Source organism: Dermacentor silvarum, chromosome 1, assembly GCF_013339745.2.
Source record: "Dermacentor silvarum isolate Dsil-2018 chromosome 1, BIME_Dsil_1.4, whole genome shotgun sequence".
Taxonomy (NCBI): domain Eukaryota; kingdom Metazoa; phylum Arthropoda; class Arachnida; order Ixodida; family Ixodidae; genus Dermacentor; species Dermacentor silvarum.
In genome coordinates, this window is record NC_051154.1 from 39,638,868 (window position 1) to 39,653,686 (window position 14,819).

Below are 14,819 nucleotides of genomic sequence, written 5' to 3' on the forward strand. Positions count from 1 at the left end.
ATTGACCAACAACGCTGCCTTTCTAAACTCTATATAACAATTAGTGGTGTGCGAATATTTGAAACGTTCGAATAACGAATCGAATAGTGTCCTATTCGATTCGGTCTTCGAATCGGATAGTCACTATTCGTAAATGCGAATAGCTTTCGAATACTTTTGGAATATTTAAAACATCAAGTGCACCCAATTAAACATAAAATTGGAGCAAAAGTACGTTTTCACCGCCGCAGGCATACTATAGACATAGAACATGAGAACTTGCGCAATGAAGCAGACTATGTCACTTTTATGAAGCCATACTTCACAGCCTATACCGCGGTCATTCAAACTCTCTGAAGAGATCTGTGCATGCGAATAAACTACTTGTTTGCTCCTAATTCTCCATTTGCACTTTCAATAAGCAACGCTTCATAACGTGCTATGTAATGACAGAAACGTGCTAACTTTAAAAATACTAGGACTTGAACATGGTTTTACGTTAATTGTGACAACGGCTGTTGATTACTCGAAAAATATTCGATATTTGATTCCATTCGATTCGCTTCGCTTCTGTTACTATTCGATTCGTAGTCGATTTAGTCTCAAAGATCACTATTCGCACACCCCCAATAATAATGCATGACCGTGCATGCTCCGAAGAGCCCCAAGTTTGCGAATAAGTTCATTGTTCCTAATACTGCCTTTGGTGCTCTTAATAAAGCTTGTTTTGTAATGTGCTGTATAATTGCAGAAACTTTGTAATGTTGTAAATAGCATAATATGAAATTATTTGACATCAATTATAATATGAACATTATTCGCAAGCTATCGGAAAATTATTTGATATTCGATTCGCGTCTGGCACTACTCGATTCGTATTCCTATTCGGCCTCAAAAACTACTATTCGCGCACCCCTAGTATGCAGTATTGGTCAAACGTGTTGACACCACGCGTGAATGTGTCCCGTTGAGAGTAGGGTTTTATATAGTGTCACGTCAAGGCTCCGGAAAGTTCGTTTCGGAGTTTTCTGGCTCTATGACGAGACTCTATGAGCATATTCTCCTTCGGTGTGCAATTGACGCCAACTCCGCGTTGCCACTTGTTTGCCTTCAGCAGTCTGAGCCTTGCCACCGACTCCGAGGCCGTGCTACTCTTGGTTGAAAAGTCGGCACGCACTCGCGAAAAATCTAACGCTGCCCTGGCGACATTTCTACAGACTGGGTGCAAAATGGGCGCCGAACGCATGTTTGCACCCAGCGGCCAAACATGCGGTCCGCGCCAATTTTGTTAGTTTATCTTCTTTTGTATGTATGTATGTATGTATGTATGTATGTATGTATGTATGTATGTATGTATGTATGTATGTATGTATGTATGTATGTATGTATGTATGTATGTATGTATGTATGTATGTATGTATGTATGTATGTATGTATGTATGTATGTATGTATGTATGTATGTATGTATGTATGATGTATGTATGTATGTATGTATGTATGTATGTAGTATGTATGTATGTATGTATGTAATGTTGGATTTCTGAGGTTGGAAGTTTCCTCCTGGACACCCGGTAGTTCTCTCTGCCAAGTCGGTGTCCGGAAACCTCCAACGCTTTCCGGCCAAAGATGATGTTACGTACTGAAGAGTGCTGCCGCTTGTCGAGGTGACTCTTGAGGTGACTCTGGTTTCGTCACCAGCTCTTTCGCGTCACTGTTTGTGTGTGCGTGTGTGCGCGCGTGTGCGTGTATGTCAAACGTGGTGTGCGAGAAGATGTCTGCAGCCGGAGCTGACGATAACCAACAGCCTCCTTCGGTCGGCATAATAGGTGTGGCGGAAAACTTGGTACCTTCAGTTCAGCTTATATATAGATACCATTTACCGCGCGCTCGCTTAAATCGCTTCGAAACAGTGAGATGGAGATCTCCAGCTTAATGCTCTGCTTATCACGCTCATGAAAAATGATCCTGGAATGTTATGACGGCTTCGTCACGTGTCCCCAGCAGCAACTTTGGGGATGTGTGCAGTAGCCTGTGTAAAAATATGCAGATCCAACGCCCATGATGGAATCTATCTGAAGCGAAGTTTTGAAACAAATATTTTGCAGCTAACGGCGATGTGTACAACTGTGTTAACTATCTATAGTGCCGCACGCTACAAGCACTCGCTATAAAACAACAAGTCAGCCGTCGAGGACGCCTAAATTCCTTCGTTGTACAGGCAAACTTGTTGCAGTTGTCTTCGCTGCAGACGAGGAGGAGGAGGAGGAAAAACATTTATTAAGAAAAAAAAAACAAAAAACAAGCAGCCGTCTTCCTGCTTGTGTTGGGAGGTGCCCTTAGTCCAGGGCTCCTGCGGCTCTTGCTGTCGAGGCCTTCCACAGTACATGTGAAAGGTAAAAATTAGGCCGGGACATACTGTATGCAGTCGAACAATGTCGAAATATGAACACTCTCCGACAATCTTATTTCTTCGGTACAGGCTCAAAATCATTAGAAAGCACTAGTGCAGCTACGTTTAGAAAATTTCAGACATCCGGCTCGGGCATAATTGTCTTCGCGCACAACGTGCACTGAGGCGTCCCTGCTGTTCGGCATCTATGCGGCGTGCCGAAAGTTTTCTATACATCACTTTTCCCGGCTGTCTGACTCGGCGCCCTCAGGTGCCGTCAACTCTGTCGGGCTCCGAGAGGGCCGGACCACTTCCGCATCGTTCGCCGGCCGGCGCGGCGACTTTCAGCCGAGCGCGTTGAATACGCTTCCGGGCCGATTCCGCCCACGCTCGAGCATTTTCTGAAAAGTCCGCACCTCCCCCCCCCCCCCCCCCCCTTTCTGCACGCGGCGCGCTCGAGAGGGTAAAGTGAAAAGCTCCGGCACGCTGTTTGCGAGATGAGGAAAAAAAAACGGGACGTGGTTGAAAGGAGAACGGCGCCTATTAGGCCGCACGCTTTTGTCTATCGCGTTTTGTTTTTCCCTCTTTCGGCTGGGCATAACGCGGTCGTCACGGTGTGGCGGTGGGACGCGCGACAAGAAACGCGGCCTTTCATCAGGCGCCTGTCAACTCCAAGTGCTCGACGGGCCGGCCACCCCAGCGGCAGAGGCTCCGGATCGCGCGCGCTCGCGTGCAGAACTGGGGCGCTGTCGGAGGCCAAGTCGCTGTCGCGCATGCAATAAACGCGCACCGCGGGCATCTCGCAAGACGCCTCCCTTCGCCGGCGGGACGTGCCGTGTGGCAACGCGGGAGGTCGGGGCATTTGCATGCAGATCGAGCGAAATATATATGAATAGACACGTGTCCTCCTGCGTGGGAAGACGCGCGGCTATCTTGCGCGCACCGCCATCGGAGGTGCGTGCGCGGGCGAGGGAAGGCAGAGGAACTGGCGGGAGGCCACGCAATTACTGCCGCGATGAGTCCCGGGGCTCAAGTGCGGGGGTGGAGGCACGGTATGCAGCCCCCGGAGGGACGCCTGATCGATGGCGTCGGAAAGGGGCGACGCGCGCGCCCAGGGATGGGGCGGCGAGGGACCGCTTGACCCGAAGCCCCCCTTCGCGCGCATACCCCCTCTCGACCGCCGCCTCCCTTTCCCTGTTGGCGCGATCAATCACGAAAAATTGCTTCTGGTAAGTGGAGAGGCCCAGTTTTTAATGTCAAGGTCTTATTTATTTGGTGCGCCAACTTTCTCCGCCGCTTTTTGGCGGCGGCAGTGACACGTCGTAGCGCGCCACCAAAGCGGCGGCCGGGTCTTCGCTTCTCGATGCGCGCATCTGAGCCGCTGAACGGAAGAAAACGAGTAGATAAAGAAAAATAAAAAAAATGTAATGAGAATAATCAGCTCGGAGGAGGAAGGGGGCAGGGGGTGTTGACGAAGGGTCTGATATGCCGCTGCTCACGGTGGGTCACACGGCGGCGTCGCCTCGGCCTTTGTCATCCTCAGCGGGCTCCTCTTCGCTCTAGTCTTTCATTAATGTTGGCCGACGCCTGTTCCGGCTGTCGGCAGTGTGCAGCGATGATTTCATTAACATCTCCGCCCTGCAGGCCAGCGAAAATGGAAGGCTCCCGCGCGACCCTTGTTCCCTTTTTTGTTATTGACAGACACCTGTACGCATATTCGACGGTCGCAGAAATTGGCGTTTCGAGGTTGCCCGCCAGATTCTTTCGTTTTGGTTAGAAAAACACCATATATGCGAAGTACCTGCAACTGCATCCTTGCAAACATCCAGCCAAAGGGCAGAATTGCATGCCGCTATACCTGCGGATTCGTATAAAGGTGAAGCCTCAAGAGCCTCTACCATTAAAGCCACATGTGAGGGCCGGGTTCGTTTCTTTTACGGCGCGCAGCAGTGATGCCCTATAGGAAAGGAAAATGAAAATGAAATACATTTTTGGGGTTTTACGTGTCGCTTCGTGTTGCCGCAGTCAAGCAGCCTGGAGCAGCTTTTAGCCCTTCAGACCATCCAAATTTTCTTAGAGAAAATGAAAACTTGAACTTGAAACCACGCATGTTTGTGTGCGTACGTGTTCGTGTGCTTTGAATTTGGACCCCCTAGTGTTCTTTAACGTGCGCCTAAACATAAGTACACGAGCGTTCTTGCATTTCGCCCCCATTGAAATGCGGCCGCTGAGGCCACCATCCTATAGGAATTGAGAAAATCGAGTTTGAGTCGGTAATGTAACACTTAATTGAATCGTTTCATAGACAGGGTAAGATAGATACAGCGATAATATTTGATATACAGATATAATAAGAACAGAAGATGAAATCTACGAAATTTCGAGGTCCGTCAGATAATTCGAAAATTCCCAATTAATTGCTAAAGATGGGAGTCCGTCACTTCAGGCTGTCTTCTAACGCTCGAAGTGCAAACTTTAATCGTTCCCGTGGACAGACTATGAAAGGCACGGAGAGAAGATTTGGTATAGAGAGAGTCACAGTGGTCGTGATGAAATACGCATATGGCAAATTTGTCGTGCCAACGTCGCCGTCGTCGTGTTGTCGCCATTGTACACAGACGGGGGAGCTTACACTGGACTGCAGGAGTCTTGCACATAGTTGGGGACGCTGGGGCTGGAGTTGGTGGAGTAAACGCTGCCACAGCAAATGATTTCAGAGCCGGAGATATCACTGGATCGAGTCGGCAGATTTTTATGCCTGAGAGAGAGAACAAAAGACAGGTATATGTCTTTTTCGTAGATAATCAGTCAAGGTCAAATGCGTCGAAGCATTGCAACAACAGTGCCCGGACTTTATAGAGGTCGCGCCTAGCTATCTATGAAAATTATACTAAAGTGACACCGTACGGAGTGATTTGGTAGAAAAAATAATGAATGAGTGAAAATGGACTGTTGGAAATTAGTGTTTAGAGCAACGGGACTAGCCAATTCTGTCTGGTTGTGAATATCTTCTGGTCTCGATGAGACGGTCGAGAACGTCCAAATTCAAAGCACACAAACACGTACGCACACAAACATGCGTGGTTTCAAGTTCAAGTTCAAGTTTTCATTTTCTCTAAGAAAATTTTCATAACAAGTAAAAGCCACCGACATAAGCTTCATCTGTTTATGCACGCACATCGGCCACACTAGTAATAGTTGTGAAGAAAATTGAAAGGCCCTGAAACAAAAATGGAGCATTCCGATAAAAGCACCCTGATATACGTATTTGCATTGATACAAAGGATGAAAGAAAAAAAAAGCAAAGCACGATAAAGCAAGCTTGAATTTTATGGTATATACTTCGTCAGTATCTGCTTGCGGTTTAGTCCGCTTTTAGTGTGTGTGGGTGTGTTTCCTTTTTACTAATTGGAATGCAGCAAGGCGTAGTCATAAACCACAAATGCAATAACATTTTCTATCGCTCTTCTTATTCTTGCAGATTTCTGTTAATAATTCGAGAAAACTGGAAAGATAGGCCACGTAAGCGTCGCCATTGCCATTAATAAACAGCAACGGTGCAGTGAAAAAGAAAAAGAAAGCAAGGCAGAATGAAATTAATAGAGAGAGAAACACGATGAAAATAAAAAGTGTAAGGGCGCTAAACATTTAAATACGTGTGGGAAGCACGCAAAGGGAGAACGATCAGCCACCGCGGGTGCTAACATCGGAGGTAGGGTCCAGTACTTGGAGAACCACCACTGCAAGAAAACACTGGGAGGACCCCGAACAAACATTTCCCTGTTAACCACCAAACTCTGCACCCACCGATTTTCGCATACAAACCGAACGCTAAAAAAAGCGCCACAATTTGTCACCGTTGTTAAAATTAACTCTATAATCCTCCCCTCAAAGCGGGACGCAAGGAGAAAAAGCTTCTTTTAGGGCGATTTGCAATTTCCGGTAATTATTAAAGAACGGCGATTTAGGGGCAACTAACTGCAAACAGCCGCAACGCGAAGCTTGCACTCTCAGAGAAAAGAAGCGAGAAAAAAAAAAAAAAAAAAAAGAAATGCTCGACCCTTGCGGGGAAACAGGCGAAAGTAAAATGCTTCGCCCTCGGCACCGTCGTTGCCGATGAGAGCTCTATAAACGAGGGCCGCGCTGAGACCAGCCCTGCAAACGACAGCCGGCGCAGCGCAACTGCGCCGACTAAACTGAGGATACGCCAGTGAGGCAAGGGAGAGCCCGTGTTTTTCCGTCGCCTTGACTCTTGTATAGAAACAAATGAGTCTGACCAACGCCCACTCGTGTCTGTTTGCACCGCGGCGGGGATTCGGGTGCGGCCGTCGCGCCACTGAGCCGCAGCCTTGGTTTGAAAGTGCAAAGCGAGAGTGTCGCGTGCCCGGTTTTTCCCCGCCGTACGCGTGAAGATCGCATCTCGGCCGGCCGCTGCGAAGAAAACGTTGCAACGCTGCTTGTCTTCGTTTGTTTCCTTCTTTGTTATCGTGAGTAATTTTTCAACGAGCATTTTCATCAGAAAGCTGCTTTCTGATCTCGACCTTTGCGGTCGAGTATATATATATATATATATATATATATATATATATATATATATATATATATATATATATATATATAATGTGTGTGTGTATCGAGCTTCTAGTGTACGTCAAAAACCCCGTGTTATAATTATTCCTGAGCCGCTGTGTTGCCCTGGGACGTTAAATTAGTTAATTCAATCAATCAATCGATGAAAGAGCAAGAAAAGCAACCGCATTGCCCGTGCAGCAGATAATGTATTTAAGGACCGTCTTGTGTCGTTGCGACTGTGCGGGACATCGCTCGTTTCGAGGGAATTCCCGGCGTTATCCTGAAAACAAACAACATACGTGCAACAGTTAATGCACCTCTCAATCGAGCGGTCATTATTCGACTCATTTCAGCTAACTCGAAATAAGTGGGGGAAAAAAAAAGAATTCTGTAATAAAGATAACGAAAATGAATACTTCTTAGATGCACAAAGACAAAAGTTATAACGATTGTTTCGGGGACCTCCGTACGAGAAATGTTACACTAAGCTTTAGAATAAACTAGAACTTAAGTAACGTTCGTTTGGCGGGGGCTATAGCAAGCGATGGGGAGCGGTGATAGGGAGATAGTATGGGACGAATGCAGTGGTCACTGCCAAGTTGTCATGGTGGACCCGGGTCATGAGAAAGAAGTCGGTGCTCAGGGGAATAAGAACCACTTGAAGCGCATTTGGCAGAAGGAAATGAATAGCACCTTTCCAATATCCCCATGCAAGAAAGTACACATTATAGCTGTATTCTGTTCGTGTTCACCTATGGAGCTGAAACTTGGAACCCGGCGAAAAGAAAATTCTGATATGAAGCCAATGACTGTGCAAGAAGCCACGGAAAAAAAAAAAAGACAGCTTTCTAAAGAATGGACCGAACGCGAGTTCGTAGTGTTATGTGTGGAATTATGAGGAAGCGGGTTATGTTGTTTAGGGCAGATAAGGAGGTGGTCCATAACCGTTGTATTCTGTAACAATTACGGCATTTAAAGCTGACTACCATTACGTGACAGCAGGGCATTTGCTGTTACGTCTTTCCAAATTGACCTGTTCATTTTACAGACGGCTATGGCTCGTGCTACACTAAAGAAAAGCGGATACTTTAACTGTTCACGCAAACGGCCAACTAAGAAACGGTAGGGGAAGCTTATAATCTTGAAGGCGTGATGGCCATTGTAATACGTAAACAAAAAGTTTAGACTGTGCAAAGGCCACATACATATGAAGTAAGCAAAAGTTAAATTGTTTGAGCCGGTGCGACGTGGCTGCAGCGTTAGAAGTCACGAGGAAGCCCCCCGCCCGCGGAGAGCAGGAAATTGCTCTCCCTGAACGCATAGAGAGGTTAAAGTTGCAGGCTCACGCGCTCAATGAGTCGGTGCTTTTCAGCGAAGTAATCAGCAGCAAACTTGCTACTGCAGAACACGGGAGTCGCTCCAGCCGAACAGCCAAATTGGACATGTACCGGGAAACCAGTATCATAACGTCGTTCGGACAGTCAAGGACGCATTCCGGGACAAAGTCGAGCCCAGAATTTTGCTTTCGTTTTCTTTGCTCAAGAACCAGCTGGAAAACGTCGTCGTCGCAGCTTTTAATTTGTTCGGTAACACGTTGCTTCACTGTCGCATAGCAAAGCTGTTGAGCAAAGCAAATGGAGAGCTCGCGACAGTGCATTTCTCTCGGGTAGTGCAATCCGTTCGTTTACTTGTTTTTGCTTTTTTCTCCCCAACACTATGCACTACCGGAGAACGGGGGGCACCCTGTTACATTTATAAGATCTATCACAGCGCACGTCCGATTTTTTGAGGCAGAAACAAAACGAGGCTGTGCAATCGTGTTGCACAATTTCGTACCTTACGCTCAGCGGAGCAGCAGTGCCGCAGGCGTTATAATCCTTAAATATATATATATATATATATATATATATATATATATATATATATATATATATATATAATTCCCGATGGCCAGCGCCTGTCGGGTCACGCGCTGTTATCTGGGACGACTTGAGCCACGAGGCACCCACATGTGCTGCCACAGTCAGAAACTGGCACTTCCGCGGCTTTCGTTTTGTGCCGTGAAAATACCTAACAGCGAACTCGGCCTGACGCTTTTGATTGCTTTTCTTAGTATGTAAGAATGCTTTGATACTGATAGCCTTTCCCGTAAACATACGTTTCTCTATACGACAAACGTATGAGCGAAAGCGCTGTGACGCAACAGGTACACGTGTGATGATGCACGCGAATAGACAGCACGGGCCGGAACTACCGCTTGGAACAGTTTTTTTTTTTTTTTTTTTTTTTTTTTTGGGGGGGGGGGGGGGGGGGGGGTTGTTCCGCTGACTTTTTATGAGTTTCTTGCTGAACTAATGTTTCCGGAAATTATGGAGTCGTTGTTACGATAAGAACACCTATCACGCTTTGTTTCTCGCGCTTTGATACATAGTAGAAGTAAGGGAAAAATAGGGGATAACCGTGCGCCATTAAACAGTTATTCTCTGCATAATTTTCTCCCCTTTATCCTTTCTGTGGCCGATGAACAGTTCAAGTGGGACAGTCCTGATGCCCGTGTTCTTTACTCTTCTATTACTATATTTATTCATGATTAACTAAGAGCTGCCGGTCTGCCAAAAGCTTGTGACCTCCGCGTTTATCGCTGGGCCTATAACGTAGTTTATAGAAGGTGTCGGTAAGCGTTGCCAACACTGTTAGCACCTCTGCATCTTTGTGGTGTAGTTGGGCGAAGAAGGCTCTATATAGCCCCATAATACCCAGCAGTGGAAACGAATTATTGTGGAGTAGAAAAAGAAGTGAAACCGTTGAAAGAATTGTGCTCAAAATTGGTGACAGTGTTGCGCGAGCCACCATGAAGCTTGCATGAAACGGTAAATTGGGTTAGATGCTGCATAAGCTCTGCTGCGAAGCTAGTTTATAGTGTTAAGGAGCAATCGAGCAAGCGGCACGGCTCGTCTGACTGGCGCTAAATCTGCTTCCTAATCATGTTCCTAATCTCGTGCTCCGTCCGTTGTCTTGCTGGCTTGTGGTTTCCCAGAGTAGGTATCCTTGAGTATTCCTTATTTTTTTCTTTTTTTATATAGGCATAACCTTAAAGGAGGGATTGGCCCTTTTATGTCTACTCCTCGCCACATGGCAAACAAAATGAAATCACCAAACGAGTGCATTCAGAGAGCATGAACACATACAACGTTCTGCACACGTGTCCGGAAAGCCAGAAAATATAGTACATGAACTCTCACAAACATGTATAAACTCGTACAATTCCATAATTAAGCAAAAGCGCATAATTACACATAATTATATACCATACCACGTAACTACATGACTATAAGGTTCAGCATTTTAGGTTCTTTATTTTCCCGAAGTTCGGAGTACATTTTCGGTGTACCCGCCAATATTTTTTTTTTTCAGTGAATATATTTTAAGAACATTTGCTGACTTTTTTCGGTTGATAATTTTGCAGGTCGAGCTTACCAGATTCTTTTTTTTTTTTTTCAGTGAATATCTAGCCGAAGTTGAAACGCTGAAAGGGGGGGAGGGGAGGATAATGAGAATTAGGGGAGCGGGCGCTTTGTCAGATCTACTTTCCTTTTCGCCAGCATCCATGACAACTGTACATTTTGTTTCGTGTCGTTTAAAATAAGTTCTAATCCAACGTACTGTAGACTGCAGATCCTGCTCTTCAACAGAGTGGATGCATGCAATACACCGAATGACAAAGTCTCAGTGAAGCAGACCAGGAAAGGCACAACGTCATACGGTGATGTCGCAATGCAGAAATTATAGTTAGTGCATTTGACATCCGAACTCAAACAGAATGAGATTTGATTTGTAACTGTGTAACTGTACGCGGGCACAGAGCTCCAACGAATAACGCAGTATAAGTGACTACGTTGACAACCCAGCAATAAATTACGAAACGTTACGAGCCCGCTAACGCGGGCTCGTAACGTAACCACAGCGACCACAGAAAGAAGACTGCAAGGGCCCGAACCAGAGTTCCCTTGAACCCCTTCGGCATATACGACGCTACCCCCACCCTCCTGCCCGCTTCTAGTTTTCGTCGCAGTGACAGGCAAAACGGACGCAAATTAGAAAAAAAAAGAGGATTGCTTAGGAAGTAGCTACCTCCTAAGCAATTTTTTTTTTCGCAGTCACGCGTCATCCTAGGAATGCACGTGAATTCATGTGATGACATTTATGTAATGCCAATGGTATTCACATATATGAATGTCATCACATGAATGACATCACATGAATGGCATGCGTGTCATCACATGAGTGCCATGAATTGCATGACATGCCATGTACGTCATGACATGACAGTAATGACAAAACATGCATGAGCATGTCATGCCATGGGCGCTATAACGCAAAATGATTCCAAACTGTTTTGATTCCAATTTCTGCAATCAGCCTCTACGATTGGTCAAAACATTTTCGGGCCACTCCCAACTTCGCCTGTCTGTCACGCGACGTCACGAAAACCGCGATAGCTCCCCATCTGATATAAGGTGTACACACTGATTATGCATGATTAAACCGCCCAAAAGAAAAATAATCATTCCTGATTCGACGCCTTTTCACCATTAGCCCTCTGCTATTGGACCAATGTTTTCTGGCTACGCCCACTTCGCCTGTCTGTCACGCGACCTCACAAAACCGCGAAAACTCACCACGTCAAAGTGACGTGTACGCGAAAAAAAATGCATTAATATGCCGAACAAAACTGAAAAATTTTCTGAATAGCCACAGACTGCCCCGTTCCGAAAGGAATAGAAGATGGCTGCCCGCCGATCGCTCAGGCCCTCGCTACTCGCACCTGCCGGTGAGCATGTATTTATTTGCGCATGATAAACCTTTTTATGTGGCAGTAAAACGTTATCGAGCCCTTTCGGCATGCATACGACATCGCTCTGCCAACTCTTCCTTGCTGAGGATCCGTTTTAGCGGCATTCTTATCCTTCCGTTGCACGCCGCCGCGATTTTCGACCAGCCACCGCAAGCTAAGTAAGGCGAAGCGGACCAATCGGAGAAGCCGGCACCACCCTCTTCATGCGGTTATCTATTTTCACTGTGCTGGCTCGGCCCCATCGAAACCCTCTCCACTAGAGTGTGCTCCTCGCCTCTTGTCAGCCAATTAGATAAGAAAAACCGCTGAGTGTAGACAATGTTATTGGCTTTCTGAAAGCGAACAAAGGTGACCTCCTATAAACGAGGAGAGTGTTTGATTGGGTTGTTCAGACAACGCTGCGGGTCACCGCCCGATGCTTGCGTTGGTGGTTACGTAAATTTGACGTCAGGAGTTTGGAATCAAAACAGTTTGGAATCATTTTACGTTATAGCCCCCCATGTCATTCTTGTCATGTCATCCACTTGGAACGAATTCTAAGGACTGCACTAGTTTCGAGATGTTCATTTTCAAGGTGTCCGATGAATTGAATTGGCGATCCAGTTACTTTTGTGTTTCAATGCATAAAACAGCCTTTTCACAAAAAAGTAAGTGGAACAACAGTGCATTTTTATCGCAAGTTTGATGGCGCATTCCTCGAAACCGGTGCCATCCTACGGTGTTTAGTCATCAGACCATGAATGACGAAGCATCGTAGGTTTAAAAATTGTATCTTGCACCATGTTTTTTTTAATCTCTCTCTCTCTCTCTCTCTTTTCTTCTTTCTTTCTTTCTTCTTTTTTCTTTTTTTTTTTGAGCAGCTTAGCTAAAGTTAGCTGAGGCTCCCAATATTCCCAGCTGAAGAAACGACCACGATGGCATCACGATCGTAGGAAGCTCGATAAATAGATTCCCTCAAAGCGCTTGAATTTCGCAAAGAATGCGTTGCATTACACATTTGGCTTCCAAACACCCAAACGTAAGCGTTCCATTTCCAGTAAGTGCAGTAACAATAGCTGCACGTCGGTGCCATCACAAGTGTAGACATACGTGCCACTCGTCCCCTGTACAACTATTATTTATTTATTTATTTATTTATTTATTTATTTATTTATTTATTTATTTATTTATTTATTTATTTATTTGACAAGCCAAACGAGAAAACATCAGAGATCACATGTAGCTTATACTTGGCGCAAAATGCAGGTGAATTGCAAATGTTGACAACCGCCAATGATTGGGCGATTGTCAATGCGGCCTCAATCGCCCATTGAAGCCACAGCTCTACGTCAGAGAGAGAGAGAGAGAGAGAGAGAAAAAGGTGCATTTTTCCGGTGCTCGCTCCTTTTTGGGCTAGCAAAAAGAAAATATCTTACGAATGCTCCTGCACACTACATCGGGAGTAGATGTTACGTTTGTTCCTTACTTCTACTCTTACGTTTCATTCACTTTATCCCCATCTCCCAGGACGCGGTAGCCAAGCGGAACGTCAATATTTTGGTTAAACTTCCAGCCTGTCTTTCCATTTGTTCTTCTTTTGTCCCAGAAGAAGACTGAAAGATAATGTAATGAGAATCGCTGGGAAGTCAACCGGAGGAGCCCTGTAGGCAGATTGATAATGAAAGTAGGCAAGACTAAAGTCGGTAAAAGAAGAAGACAAAAAAAAAAAACTGAAATCATAACGCTTCGCTGGGCGTATATATTCATCAAGTCGCGTTGATCACTGCGGCTCATAAGGACGACAGAGAGGTTGAAAGACAGACAAAAACCGACGCTCGCCGAAATTGCGATCGCCCTGGAGCGACTCTTCTTTCCAAACTTCCTTCGCGCCATACCCACGGTGCAGCAGAAGGGGTTGCGAAAGCCTGCGCTTGTGCATTTTTTTTATTTCTGAAAGTCCCCGCGCGGCGATGCTCTCTCACGGTCTCTCAGTTACCGCTCCCGAGCGTCTGCTGGCGATTCGTTTCTTCGTTTTCTTCGCGTCAGCGGCCGACGATGAGCAAGCAGGTGGGTCTGCCGAGGCCGAGCTGAAATGCGAGCCTCCTTATCGGAGCCCGGCTCTGGCGGCTATACCGAGCGCGCAAGGAGCGGGAACGCTGGATGGGAAAAGCAAGCAGTGCGCGCCCGGGAGGACGCGTCCACACCCGTGAGAAACGTGATCGATGGAGAAAATCACACGCGCTCACCAACCTCCGCATTTACGCGGCAGTCACGTGGGAACCGTATCGGCATTGTTTCTCTGCGGCCGCTGGGTAAGAGTCGGGCAGCGCATTCCTGGCGCGCATCGCAGCGTGCCATGATACGAGGGGGTTTGCAAAGTGATACGCTCGCTTCGTCCCTTTCTGACTCTCTCTCTCTCTCTCTCTCTCTCCCTGTTCCTTCTTCCTTTTTCTTTTCACTCTCGCATCTCCAATAGAATGGCCGCGCTGAGACGAGACGCGCAGTGGAAGTCGTGGGGCTACTGTTCGGCCTTATGGGCCATTTGTTTTGCTTATTCCGCGCTAGATTCAGCGACTCCCGCTCTTCGGTATGCGCCATTGCTGCCCTTCACTAGCGTTTTGCGAGAGCGTTTCTCCGTGCGTTTTGAAATCGCCCCCAGCCCGCGATCTTATACCACCGCAGGTCCCGGACGGCGCACCGGGTGTGGCAGTCCCATAGAGATTAGAAACCAGCTGGAGCAGCCAGGTCCTCTCTCTTTCGTTTGTATCAATTTCGTTTCGCGAGCCGGCTTGCCACCGACGAGAAAAGGGGAACGATCTTCCAGTATTGCCTCCTGGCGCCGTCTCGTCCGCATTTAATTAGGAAAGCAGTTGCTTTCGAGGACACGTGAGGCATGGCGTTAGTTTGCGTCTTCGTATGCCGGCATTTTATGCGGCGTTGTTTTTCCGCACACGCCCGCGTGTAATCTGCGATTCCAGTTTCAGCACTGAGCTTGACTCGCGTTTACTTGTCTGCGTACGATGGCAAAACGAAGCATGCCGGAG